This window comes from Pongo pygmaeus, chromosome 10, assembly GCF_028885625.2.
Source record: "Pongo pygmaeus isolate AG05252 chromosome 10, NHGRI_mPonPyg2-v2.0_pri, whole genome shotgun sequence".
Classification (NCBI taxonomy): Eukaryota; Metazoa; Chordata; class Mammalia; order Primates; family Hominidae; genus Pongo; species Pongo pygmaeus.
In genome coordinates, this window is record NC_072383.2 from 121772051 (window position 1) to 121785762 (window position 13712).

Here is a 13712-nt window from a genome sequence, read left to right on the forward strand (position 1 = left end):
TGTGATTCCATTTACATGGAAAGTACAGAAAAGGAAAATATATAGAGACAGAAAGTGAATTAGTGGTGGCCTGCTGCTGGGGAACATGGGGGAAATGAAGAGTGATGCTAATGGGCGCAGGGCCATCCCTCCCTCCATCCATCCCTTCCTCCCTCCCTCCTTCTTTCCTTTCCTTCATTTTCTTTTCTTTCTTCCCTTTCTCTCGCTTTTCCTTCCTTCCTTCCTTCCTTCCTCCCTCCCTCCCTCTCTTCTCTCTCTCTCTCTCTCTCTTTCTCTCTTTCCTCTTGCTCTGTCACCCAGGCTGGAGGGCACTGGCATGATCACAGCTTGTTGTAACCTCTAACTCTAGGGCTCTTGTGATCCTCTCACCTCAAACACCTGAGTAGCTGAGACTACAGGACCATTCCACCACATCTGGTTAATTTTTTAAAATAATTTAATAATTTTTAATTTCTTTTCTTTTCCTTTTTTTTTTTTTTTTTTGAGACAGAGTCTCATTCTGTCTCACAGGTTGGAGTGCAGTGGCGCAATCTAGGCTCACTGCAACCTTTGCCTCCCAGGCTCAACCAATTCTCCTGCCTCAGCCTCCCAAGCAGCTGGGATTACAGGTGTGTACCACCATGCCTGACTACTTTTTGTATTATTAGTAAAGACAGCGTTTTGCCATGTTGGCCAGGCTGGTCTCAAACTCCTGACCCCAAGTGATCCGCCTGCCTCAGCCTCCCAAAGTTCTGGGATTACAGGCGTGAGCCACCATGCCCAGACATGCTCGGCTAATTAAAAAATTTCTTTTGTAGAGAATGGAGTCTCACTATGTTGCCCAGGCTTGTCTCAAACTCTTGGCCTCAAGTAATTCTCTTGTCTCAACCTCCCAAAGCTTTGGCATTACAGGCTGGTACAGGTTTCTTTTTCTTTTCTTTTTTTCCTTTCCTTTCTTTTTTTTTTTTTTTTTTTTTTGAGACAGAATCTGACTCTGTCTCCCAGGCTGGAGTGCAGTGGCCAGATCTCAGCTCACTGCAACCTCTGCCTCCCAGGCTCAAGTGATTCTCCTGCCTCAGCTGCCCAAGTAGCTGGGATTACAGGCATGTGCCACCAAGCTTGGTTAATTTTTATATTATTAGTAGAGAAAGGGTTTCGCCATGTTGGCCAGGCTGATCTCAAACTCTTGACCCCAAGTGATCCACCTGCCTCGGCCTCCCAAAGTGCTGGGATTACAGGAATGAGCCACCGTGCCTGGCTGGTACAGGTTTCTCTTGAGGTGATGAAAGTGCTCTGGAATTAGGTAGTGGTGATGGTTGCACAACTCTGTGAATATACTGAGAACCTTTGAACTGTACACTTTAAGTGGGTGAATTATATGGTGTATGAATTATAGCTCAAGTAGCTGTCAAGTTATTTCAAAATCCCATGGGTCAAGGGGGCCTGAGGGGTTTGCTGAAGAATGTTCTGTTGCTTGGCCTGGTGCTGGTTACACAGGCATATTCACTTTTTGCAAGACCATCAGGGTAGACACTTATGAATCATAAACTTTTCTGTGTATATACAACACTTGAATAAAAAGTGAAAAAGAATTAGGAATGAAACTGGGAAAGAAAAGTCTGCAGGCTGCTCAGAGCACTCCACCTTTAGAACACCAGGCCGATGAGGGCCCTGCCACTCAGAGCCATCTCCCTGACACAGCTCCGGCACACCACTATGAGCTGACTCTTGCTAGGCAGCAGGGTCTCTGAGAATGAGCAAGCATTCCTCTCTCCCTCCAGGAAAGCCATAAGCCCCACCAGCCAAATAGTTAAAGCTGAAATAACCCCAGATAGCAAAATCCCCCACCCAGTGGAGGGCCTGTGCAGCCCTCACCCAGAGGAGTTCACAGAAAGTAGAAGAAAGATGTCATTGTCCAGGCTGGTCTGCTTCGGGAAGAATCATCCCTGCTCCAGACTTGGAGTATGTGGAAGACATACCCCAAAGAGAACAACTATCATGTGATGAGGGATTAGAAGACATGAGGGGAGGCCTTCACTCCGCCTCTCAGGGAAAGTGACCTGCAGGGGAGCTGGGAGGTGGGGAGGCACTCACCAGGCAGGGGTGGACAGGACAGATATGCTGGGTAGGGAGGCAGGTGACAGAGCTAAAGGCGTGTGTCTGGAGGGAGCCCTAGAAATGTGTGGACTCAGTTGCCTGGGTGTAGGCTGCGAGGCAGGATGTGGCAGGGAAGGGCCTGGGAGCTAGGCAGAAGCCAGATCACAAAAGTTTTTTGTTTGTTTGTTTGTTTGTTTTGAGACAGATGAGACAGAGTCTGGCTCTGTCACCCAGGCTGGAGTGCTATGGCATGATCTCGGCTCACTGCAACCTCCGCCTCCCAGGTTCAAGTGATTCTCCCACCTCAGCCTCCCGAATAGCTGGGGTTACAGTCACGTGCCACCACACCCAGCTAATTTTTGTATTTTTAGTAGAGATGGGGTTTCACCATGTTGGCCAGGCTGGTCTCACACTCCTGACCTCAAGTGATCTGCCCGCCTCCGCCTCCCAAAGTGCTGGGATTACAGGAGTGAGCCACCGTGCCCGGCCATAAAAGGAGCACAGTTTTGATGCTAAGGGAAGGAAAGGGTTTAAGCAGGAGAGAAGCACAATCTAATCTGGGTCCCAGAAAGAACATCCTGGTATGTGTATGGAGAATGGGAGATCCCCTGGCATGGGCAGCTGCCCACAGGGGTGTTCTTCCCTGGGTTTAGATAGGAGGTGAGGCCCCCAGCTCCGGGAGCAGCAGGAGATGCCTCTGTGCTCAGCAGGTAGGCCAGGTACTTAGCGGCTTTATGAACATGAAATCTTAGTAGCTGAGGGCAAAGGAGAGAAGGGAGAGGCCAGGCTGCAGTTGAAAGTGGTCAGCGGGCCAGGCACAGTGGTTCACGCCTGTAATCCCAGCACTTTGGGAGGCTGAGGCAGGCAGATCACCTGAGGTCAGGAGTTTGAGACTAGCCTGGCCAACATGGCAAAACCCTGTCTCTACTAAAAACAATAATGAAAAAAAAAATAGCCAGGTGTGGTGGTGGGGGCCACTAATCCCAGCTACTTGGAAGGCTGAGGCAGGAGAATCCTTGAACCCAGGAGGCAGAGGTTGCAGTGAGCTGAGATCGCGCCATTGCACTCCAGCCTAGGCGACAAGAGCGAAATTCCATCCCAAAAAAAAAAAAAAAAAGTGATTAGTGAGCCCAGGTACACTCTACAGACCAGTAACTCAGCCTTTTCCTGCCCACCATGGTGGGATAGAGGCCCCATGCCCCTGCGCAGCCACCCACCCTGCCCATGGGCTGAGATCTGCTCCTCACCCTGTGCCCAAACCTGTCCTGTGCTCAAACTGGGTAAAGGCCACAAGGTCCAGGCAAAAGGCAGCCACATCTTTACCATCTGGGCCCCAGGGGCCCCAGCCCTCTTTACTGAGGACCCATCTGCTGAGAATTTCAGTTTATTTATTTATTTATGAGATAGGGTCTCACTCTGTCCCCCAGGCTGAAGTACAATGGCATTATCATGGCTCACAGCAGCCTTGGCCCCCCAGGCTCAAGCCATCCTTCTGTCTCAGACTCTAGAGTAGCTGGGACTACAGGCGTGCACCCCACCACACCCAGCTAATTTTTAATTTTTTTGTAGAGTGCCGTGGTCTCTCAAAATGCCGGGATTACAGGAGTAAGCCTCTGTGCTCAGCCTGGGAATCACAGTTTCTAAATCAAGCCCCATTGCGGTGTCAGGTGAAGACCATGACCATTCCCCTTGAACAGCAAGCTGCCCTTCCCTGAGGATGTGGGGCATGGAGTTTACCTTCAGCTATCAGGGTCCAAGAGGGGCTCCCTCTCAGGGAGGTGGCAGAACATGTGGGCTTAGAGCATCGTTTCTGTGGTTCAAATGTCTGGGTGCAAACCCTCCTCTTTTTCTTTCTTTCTGTGTGGTCTCTGATAAGTTAACCTCTATATGTCATCATCTCCCCATCTGTAAGAGGAGGAGAAGCAATAGTACTGGCTAGGTTGTTGAGAAAATTAGATGCAAGCATGTGTAGCTGACGTACACAGGATGAGCTCAGGATGTGTGCATGCTCAGCAGCAGGGAACACCATCCCAGGATGCCACGCCCTGGCTTTATCCCAGCAAGGAGAGTGGCAGGGGAATTGTCCTGGCTCCAAAGCCAGATGTCTCCATGGCTTCAAAGTTCCCCTGAAGGATGGAGTGAAGAGCCAGGCCTGGAAAACCCTTCATTTCCGGTGCTCAGAGGCTCCCGGTACAGCCAAGAGGTGCGGGGAAAGGCGGTGAGGAGGGGCCGGGAAGCACGGCTCTCTGCTCGGCCTTTTTCTGGTCCTGGATCAGCCATTGATGTCAGCACTTGGGCTACAAGGACAGGGCAGAGGAGTGCAGCTGGGTCTCAGCTGTGCCTCTGAGCAGGATGCGGCTGCGGAGGAAGGCCCTTTTCATAGCTATAGGCACCAAGACCGCTCGGAAGACCCGCAGAGCATCAGACACCAGCACTCCTGGTGCACACTAGGGCTGAGACTCGGATAGTGGCCACAACTGCTCAACTGTCATTATCAGGAGCCAATGCAGGCAGGGAGAGAGGGCTTCCTGGAAAAAGAGGCTACCAAGGGAGGCAAAGAGCATGAATGAGAGCCCCAAGCAGGAGATCTCCTGACCCTGTCTCAGTTTACAACTTGCCTTTGCACCCGCCTGTTCTCCTCTGCACTTCAGAGCCCTGAGATGTTGTGGGATCATGCTCCCCACTCCACAAGTGAAGAAACTGAGGCACAGAGTACTGCAGCCAAGTCTCCCAGGCCATGAGTGACTGTGGTAGTGCAGAGACAGAGAAGAAGCCACAGATTGCATTAAACTGCAGAAACCTGCATGTGCATCAGACCCCCCAACCCCTACCTAATAGGCGCCAGGCATGGTGGGTGGCTGGTCTGGCAGGAATTGACAGGAAGGGGAGGTCTGTTCCTGAAGGAAGGGCACCGGCCAGATACCACATCTACACTCAGGGATCTGATGTGCCCTGCCTCTTCCCCCAGGGCCCTCCACCCAAGCCTCCCTCCCCAGAGCCCTGCTGGGACCAAACAAGGCAGGCTCTGCTCTGCTTGTTCTCCCAGCTCCCTGCCTGGGACATGACTCTGTCTCCTGACTGGGCCAGCAGCTTCTCCTGCCCATTAGTCCTGACATAAAATTTATTGCACAGCTGAATGAGGTAGGCAGTTCGAAGCACAGGCTGGGCTGGGGCCAGCTCACTGGAGGGAGGGGACAGCTAGGAGTGGCCCTTGCTGCCAAAAAGCCTGACCCCAGGGTAGAAATGTGTTTCCTAGACTTGGTGTATGGCTCAGGGGACTGAGGGCTGTGCTCCCTGTGCTGGGCTCACTGAAGCTGCCACTCAGGATGTCAGTGTGCAGGCGTGCATGCGTGCACACACATGTGGCATGTGTGTGCGTGCAGGAGCCAAGGCCCATGGATTCAGGGCTCTTCTGGGTGGAGCAGAAAGTGCACATGACCAGAGCCATCTCTAGAGAAGGCAAAGAATGAAACCAAGAGGACACTTACAAAGACATCCTTAAGATGACCTACTTGTGGTATACATGGGGAAACTGAGGGCCAGGGACTGGAAGCAACATGTTTGGGCCACACAGCTGGAGGGCTAGAGGTAGCTGGGGAGGCAAGAGGGATTCTGGTGGGACTCTTGGGCAATGCACAAGTCCACAGACTCCCCAGAGGACGCCACCTTCTCACTGGCTGCTGCCAACAGCTCATTAAAAACACGTTCTCCTAAATGTAAGGGCTCAAACTATAAAACTCTTAGGAGAAAACGTAGGCATAAGTCCTATGACCTTGAATTAGGCAATGGTTTTGGAGCCATGACACCAAAAGCACAAGCAACAAAAGAAAAGACAGATAAACTGGACCTCATCAAAATTAACAATTTTTGTGCTTCAAAGGACACTAAAAAGTGAAAAAACAACGTACAAAATGGGAGAGAATTTTTATAAACAATATATCTTATAGTAACTTGTATCCAAAATATACACAGAACTCCTCCAATGCAACAACAAAGAAACAACAATCCCATTCAAAAACTGGCAAAGGAGCTGGGCATGGTGTTGCACACCTGTAGACCCAGCTACTCCAGAGGTGAAGTTGGCAGGATGGCCGGAGCCCAGGAGTTCAAGGTCAGCCTGAGCGACATAGCAAGACCCCATCTCTAAAAAAATAGTAAGAATAATAAAGGCAAAGAACTTGAACAGACATTTCTACAAAAAGATTATACAAATGGTCAATGAACAAATGAAAAGATGCTCAACATCATTTGTCATTAGGGAAATGCAAATCAAAACCATAATGAGATACCACTTCACACTCACTGGGGCGGTTAAAAAGACACAGCAGCAAGTGTTGTTCAGGGTGTGGAGCAATGGAACCCTCGTACATTGATGGTGGGAACGTAAAATGGTGCAGCTGCTGTGGCAAACAGTTTGGCGGTTCCTCAAAAAGTTAAACATAGAGTTACCATATGACCCAGCAATTCCACTCTAGGTAAATATCCAAGAAAAGGAAAACATATGTCCGCATAAAAACTTATACATGAATATTTATGGAAGCATTATTCACTGTAGCCAAAAAGTGGAAACAACCCAAATGTCCACCAACAGATGGATGGGGAAACAAACTGTGGTCTACCATGGAATGGAATATTATTTGGCCATAAAAAGTAACAGAGCACTGGCACACGATACAACAGGGATGAACCCTGGAAATATTATGCTGAGTGAAAGAAGCCAGACACAAAAGGACACATATTGTATGATTCCATTTATATAAAATACCCAGAATAGTGGAATCTATAGAGACAGAAAGCACATTATTGGTTGCCTGGGGCTGGGGTGAAAATAGTGATTTCTTTTTTGGGGTAATAGAAGTGTTCTAAAGTTGATTCTGGTGACAGTTGTACAACTCTGAATAGGCTAAAAAGCACTGAACTGTGCACTTTAAATGGATGAGTCATGTGGTGTGTGACTTATATCTCAATAAAGCTGTTATAAAACAAAACAAACAGAAACCAATCCTGCCTTTTGTACTTACTAAGATCAAAAAAATCAAATGTGGCAAGCAGGAAGGGGCCTCGCTGGCGCTGTGAGACAGAGATGGGTCACCTCTAAGCATCTCTCTGCCACGAATGTCCCTCCCCGTGTCCAAAAGCTCAGTTTTCTGCTTATGCAGGAAACCTCATGTTTGAGGCAGTGGCGACTTTAAGCCGAGCATCTGTTTCCATGGTGACATGACGGGCTAACCAAGGGCATCCTCGGTCAGCTTCCTGAACAGCAGGTGTGTATGTGTGCGTGCATACACCTAGGCACACAGATGCACATGCATACACAGCCACAGGCCTCTCTAAGGCACAAAAAATGTGCTATATCTCCATGGCCCAGAGCGACTGAGTCCCCTTCCAAAACAAAAAATAGAGAAGACTCTGGGTGAGGCCATAGGTGAGGTCAGGGCAGGCATGTGCCGTCTCTCCCTCTTTAAAAGAGCTCCTGGAATGTGGACCAGATTTTTTTTTTTTTTTTTTTTTTTTTTGAGACAAAGTTTCGCTCTTCTTGCCCAGGCTGGAGTGCAATGGTGTGATCTTGGCTCACCGCGACCTCTGCCTCCCGGTTCAAGCGATTCCCTGCCTCAGCCTCCTGAGTAGCTGGGATTACAGGCATGAGCCACCACACCTGGCTAATTTTGTATTTTTAGTAGAGATGGGGTTTCATCATGTTGGTCAGGCTGGTCTCGAACTCCCAACCTCAGGTGATCCACCCGCCTCGGCTTCCCAAAGTGCTGGGATTACAGGTGTGAGCCACCGCACCCGGCCTATGTGGACCAGATTTGTAGTGAAAACAGCAAGCTCTTCCTGGATGCTCTAAGCTCCCACCTCTTCCAGTAGCATCATTTATCTGTGGCTATGCTAAGTGCTTTGCATGTACATTCTCCTTTAGTTACTGCAACATCCCCTTAGGAAAGGTGTATTAGCACTATTACCCCCAAGTCACAGATGAGATGATCGAGGCTATGAGAGGCGCAAACTTGTCCAAGGTCACACAGTTACTAAATGGCAGAGCCAGGCCTTGAATTCAGACCTGTGTCATTCCAGAGCCTGCTCAGCCCATAGCACCAAGGTGCCTCAAGGAAAAGACCTCAGCATAAGATAGGTGCTCCGTAAATTCTTATTGAACAAATAATTGAATTCTAGTCCCAACTCTGTGACCAACTCCCTCTCCTCCTGGACAAGTCACTTCTCTCTGGTGTCAATTTCCAAACTCTAAGTGGAGACAGGACTACCTATCTGCCCATGCCCTGGCGTAATGGGTGGAATGTCCCCACCAGGCCCTTGGAATGTGACCTTATTTGGAAATAGGATCTTTGCCGATGTAATTGGAGTGATGTGGCCACAAACTAAGGTATGCTTGGAGCCACCAGAAGCTGGAAGAGACAAGGAAGGGTCTACCCGTAGAAACTTTGGAGGAAGTGCAGCCCTGCGGACACCTGCCTCTCTGGTTTCTGGCCTCCAGAACTGTGAAAGAATAAATGTCTATTGTTTCAAGCTATGCAGTTTGTGGTTCTTTGTTATGGCAGCACCAGGAAATAAGATACCTGGGATGCTGGCAGGCTCGGTGAGAAGGTGTATAAGACAGGGGGTCCAGAGCTCCCTGCAGGAGTCTCTTTGGGCAGAGGCCTGGTGACCCACCTGCCAGCAGCTGAGGATGGAGCCAGGACAGGGGCCAAGAGGGTCCCTTCCACCTTGGCCTTGCTGGGTGGCTGCGCAGAAGCCCCTGCCCACTCAGGCAGACTTCACGCCTTTCCCAGGACAGCAGACTCACCCAGTAGCATCCTGTGCGGGCTCCAGGGAGGATGCCTCCTGTCTCTTCTAGCTGCTGCTCGCTCCTGGTGCTCCTTGGCCCATCTCTCCAATCTCTCCAATCTCTGCTTCATCTTTCCTGTGTCTCGGTCCTTTCCTTTTCTTATAGGGACACTAGTCATTCATTCAGGGACCTCTCTAAATCCAGAATGATCTCATTTCAAGATCCTTAAGAAATTACATCTTCAGAGGCCCTATTTCAAAATAAGGTCACATTCTGAGATAGCAGGTGGATGCAGATTCTGGGGGGGACACTGGTCACCAGTGGGGTGAGTGCCCACAATGGCCTCCTGTGAGTAAGCTTCAGCCTGCCTGTTGGAGAAACAAGTGCACCACCCTGATGGCCCCCGACCTGTCCCTCATCTCTCGGTGGGGCAGGTGGAGTCCTCACCACCTCCCACCCAGCCCTTGGCCACATACGTCTTCAGTCACCAGCACTTTCCCCAGTGTATGGTGACTCTTCATGCTGACTCCAGCACCCCTGGCCTTGCTACCCACAGGTGACCCTGTGCTATGTGTAGTTCTGAGTATCTGAGCACTGGAAGGCAGAGCTGTGAAAGGGAGAGCACTGGCTTCAGAGTCAGACAGGGTGGAGAGCATGTAACCTCCAACTTCAGAGAAGGGGTGGACTAGGAGACCTCAAAGTGCTCCACTAAAAGCAATGTGAAAAAGGCAGCCCACCACATCTCTGGGCAGACTGGTATCATTAGGCCAGCTATGCACCCTTGGGCAAGTTCCTTGATATCTCTGAGCCTCAAGCTGTCATCTGGGGATGGGGATGAGTGGGGATGAGTACCACCAACTGTGCAGGTTATCGTGAGGATTAAAGCAGGTTCTGATCACTTGCTGGACACTGATTCAGTCGGCTGTGGAGGGGTGTGAGGGCTGCAGTCAGTGGCAGAGCCACTGGGACCCAGACGGGACCCCCTGTATAGCACTTTGGTGTTTTCGTGAAATAGATGCTAGGTAAAGATTGGTCGAATGAAGAATGGATTCTAGTTCCAACTGTCACCAGGAACTTCAAAGCTGGCATCACCAAGGGCAGCCAGTCCTCCCCAAGCTGACCTCTGGCTCCCCACCAGCGATGGCGTCCAAGGGGGGTAGGCCTCTCCTGGCACAGCTACGCAGTCATGCCACTTAGGAGCAAGATCTTCTCAAATCACTCTGATCTCTGCCACATGAGCAGCCACCCCCTCGTCCCTGCTTACCATTCCCCTAAACAGTGCTGCGGTACTGTTTTCAGAGACGGCAGCAGTTGGACAGCAGAGACAGGCCTGGCTCCCCAGGGGCTGACGAAGGAGTTAGGGGAGGATGCAAAGAAAGATCAAGACCAAGAAACCCCTGAAAGTAGCCGCTCCCAGGGTCCTGGCCAGGCCACCTCCGGCCACTCCCTCGGCGGCACACATTTGCTGAACACCTCGGATGGACGGCCCTCTCCCAGGCAGGCAGACAATTTTGTTTTCTCACCTTTAACACGGTGTATATTGAGTGCTGCTCCAGCAGGGTGCCAGGCACTTTGACGCGCGAGCCCAGCCCATCTTTTTCACAACCTTCCAGCGGGGCAGCTCGCAGAGAGGAAGGCCTATTCCTAGCTGCCACTGGCCGGCAAGCGGCACAAGTGGGAAATGATGAACTAAGGTCTTCTTATTCTTTCCACAAAAACACAGCAGCCTTCTTGAAGGCCTATCCATCTCGGGAGGCCAGTGCAGACTGTGCTCTTGAGCCTGTGCTGAAACATATGTGAAATCTATCTTCCCAGAGAACGGGAAGCACTTTCATCCTCCTCTGCAACTCAGCCCTCGGCACAGGAAGGGCACAGGAAAGTCAGGTGACTTTAACTCACTTTTTAGCAGTGTTACTGAGGTATGACTGACATACAATAAGCTGTACACATGTAAAGGAGTAGCTGGTGATTCTGACGTACGTTCACACTTTTGAGTCCATCACCCCACGGTGACAAGAACCCCAGGAACCGCAGGTTAGAAAAAGGCCAGAGCGGGGACAGACGGGCAGGTGGGGCTGGGAAGAATGAGTGCTGTCAGGACCCAGAGGGTCAGAGGAAGCTGCCTGGAAGAGGGGCATTCACACCAGCCCTGCGGGAGGGGCAAGAGCTCTCAAGATGGAAATCGGGCTGACAGTAGTGGTCTTGGTGACAGGAAGGGCACAGGTAGTGCCTCGGGTCTCCAAGTCGGGGTGGCCTGAACCTCTCCCCTCCTGCCCACCTGCTCTGCCCTCAGGCCTGGGAGCCACAGCACAGGCTGGGGTTGAGAGGGGAGATCCCTCCCAATGCTGCCTCCTCCCCAATCTAGATACCGGCACCTCCTGGTCCTCTCCGCCTGCCAGGGTACCCTCACCTCTGAGATTGGCAGCAGCCTCCCTTGGCCTACTAAGGGTCCCAAAGAGGCCACCTAGGAGCCCGGAGATCTGAGCTCCAACCCTGGCTCTGTGGGCCTCAATTTCCCCATATGTAAAATGGGAAACTATGCTCTCTGAGAGCCTAGCTTAGGTTACAGATAAAGAAACCGGCCGTGCGTGGTGGCTCATGCCTGTAATCCCAGCACTTTGGGAGACCGTGGGTGGATCACCAGAGGTCAGGAGTTCAAGACCAGCCTGGCCAACATGGCGAAAGCCCATCTGTACTAAAAATACAAAAATTAGCCGGGGGTGGTGGCACATGCCTGTAATCCCAGCTACTCAAGAGGCTGAGGCAGGAGAATCGCTTGAACCCAGGAGGTGGCCACCACACTCCAGCCTGGGTGACAAAGCAAGACTCCATCTCAAAACAAACAAACAAAGAAACTGTGGTGTGGAGAGGCCCAACTGCCAGCTCACCAAGGGCAGAGCTGAAACACAAACTAGGGTTATTTTGGCCCCAAAAGTCGACACTATTTCCAACAGACCATGTCTCTCAGCTCCACAGCTGCTTGGCGGCAGATCATTCCCTAGCCAAGGCTTGCAGGCTTCCACCCTGGGTCCCTGGGTATAAATCCGTAAGTCATGACCTCCTCCACTTACAACTGGCTGAGATGCCTTCACCTCACAGATACTCAGCCCTCCTCAGCCTTCCTGCCAGTGCGGGCCACACAGAAAGATTGGGAGATGGCTCTTGGGTGCCTGGGCAGAGCCTGGGGTTTCCCCACAAGGGGATGCAATTTCAGAGAAAGGGGCTATGCTGGCATCAAGAGCAACCAAGAGAAAGGCCGGGTGCGATGGCTCACGCCTGTAATCCCAGCAATTTGGGAGGCCGAGGTGGGCGGATCACCTGAGGTCAGGAGTTTGAGACCAGCCTGGCCAACAAGGTGAAACCCCATCTCTACTAAAAATACAAAAATTAGCCAGGCATGGAGGCGGGCGCCTGTAATCCCAGCTACTCGGGAGACTGAGGCAGAAGAATCGCTTGAACCCGAGAGGCAAAGGTTGCAGTGAGCTGAGATTACACCACTGCACTTCAGCCTGGGGAACAGAGTGAGACTTCGTCTCAAAAAAAAAACAGAAAAAGCAACCAAGAGGAGCACTACCCCCTTGGGTCTTGTGGTGTGTGTGTGTGTGTGTGTGTGTCTGTGTAGGTGCATGTACACATGTGCACATGTGTGTGCATGCACGTGTCTGTGTAGGTGTGTGCGTGTGTCTGCATGTATTTGTGTACATACCTGTATGCATATGTGGCTGTGCTTGCATGTACATATGATGTGTGTGTGTGTGTGTGTGTGCACTAGAGCCATGGGTAAGGGAGGGAGGAGCAGCCCATGTGCACTAAAGAGGATATGAGCCAGAAACTGGGAAAACAGATCCACAGACCTAAACCCTGCCCTGAGACACTCACTGTCTGGCAGGAAGCAGACAGACACCCACAAAGAGGTGGAAGGCACTAGGTGCCCAGGCGTAGGACTGACAGGAAACTGCGAGGATTCAGGGAAAGAAATCACTCATGCTGCCCGTGGAGATCAGAAAAGCCTCCGAGAAGGACAGAGCATGCAGGCTGGTCTGAAAGATGGGCAGAAGGACCCTTGAGATAACCTGGGGATTCTTCTGTTTCAAAACATACTCACTAGGGTAGCATTTATTAAAAAAGAGGACAGTAAGTGCTGGTGAGGATGTGGAGAAACTGGAAACTTCATACATTCTCAGTAGGAATGTAAAATGGTGCAGCCACCGTGGAAAACAGTTTGGTGGTTCCTGCAGACATCAAGCATAGCGTCACCATGTGACCCAGAAATTCCCTTCCTAGGTGTAGAATCGGAAGAATTGAAAACAGATACTTGTAGGCCAGGCGCGGTAGCTCACGCCTGTAATCCCAGCACTTTGGGAGGCCGAGGCGGGCAGATCACGAGGTCAGGAGATCGAGACCATCCTGGCTAACATGGTGAAACCCCGTCTCTACTAAAAATACAAAAAATTAGCCAGGGGTGGTGGCACGCGCCTGTAGTCCCAGCTACTCGGGAGGCTGAGGCAGGAGAATGGCGTGAACCCGGGAGGCGGAGCTTGCAGTGAGCTGAGATGGCACCACTGCACTCCAGCCTGGGCGACAGAGCGAGACTCCATCTCAAAAAAAAAAAAAGAAAACAGATACTTGTATGCTAATGTCAACCCAAATGTCCATCAATGGATGAATGGATAAGCAAAATGTGATCTGTTCATACAATGGAATATGATTCAGCCATAAAACGTAATGAGGCACTGACACATGCTATGACATGGATGAATCCCAACAACATGACGCTGAGTGAAAGAAGCCAGACACAAAGAGCAACACCGTGAGTGATTCCATGCATATGAGATGTCCAGAACAGGCAAAC

General features: G+C 50.9%; 1 protein-coding gene across 27 annotated transcripts in view; it reads right to left on the bottom strand.

Moving 5' to 3' along the window:
- PITPNM2 (phosphatidylinositol transfer protein membrane associated 2) overlaps positions 1-13712 on the bottom strand; it is a 167983-nt gene that overhangs the window by 34251 nt on the left and 120020 nt on the right. The window lies entirely within an intron of this gene.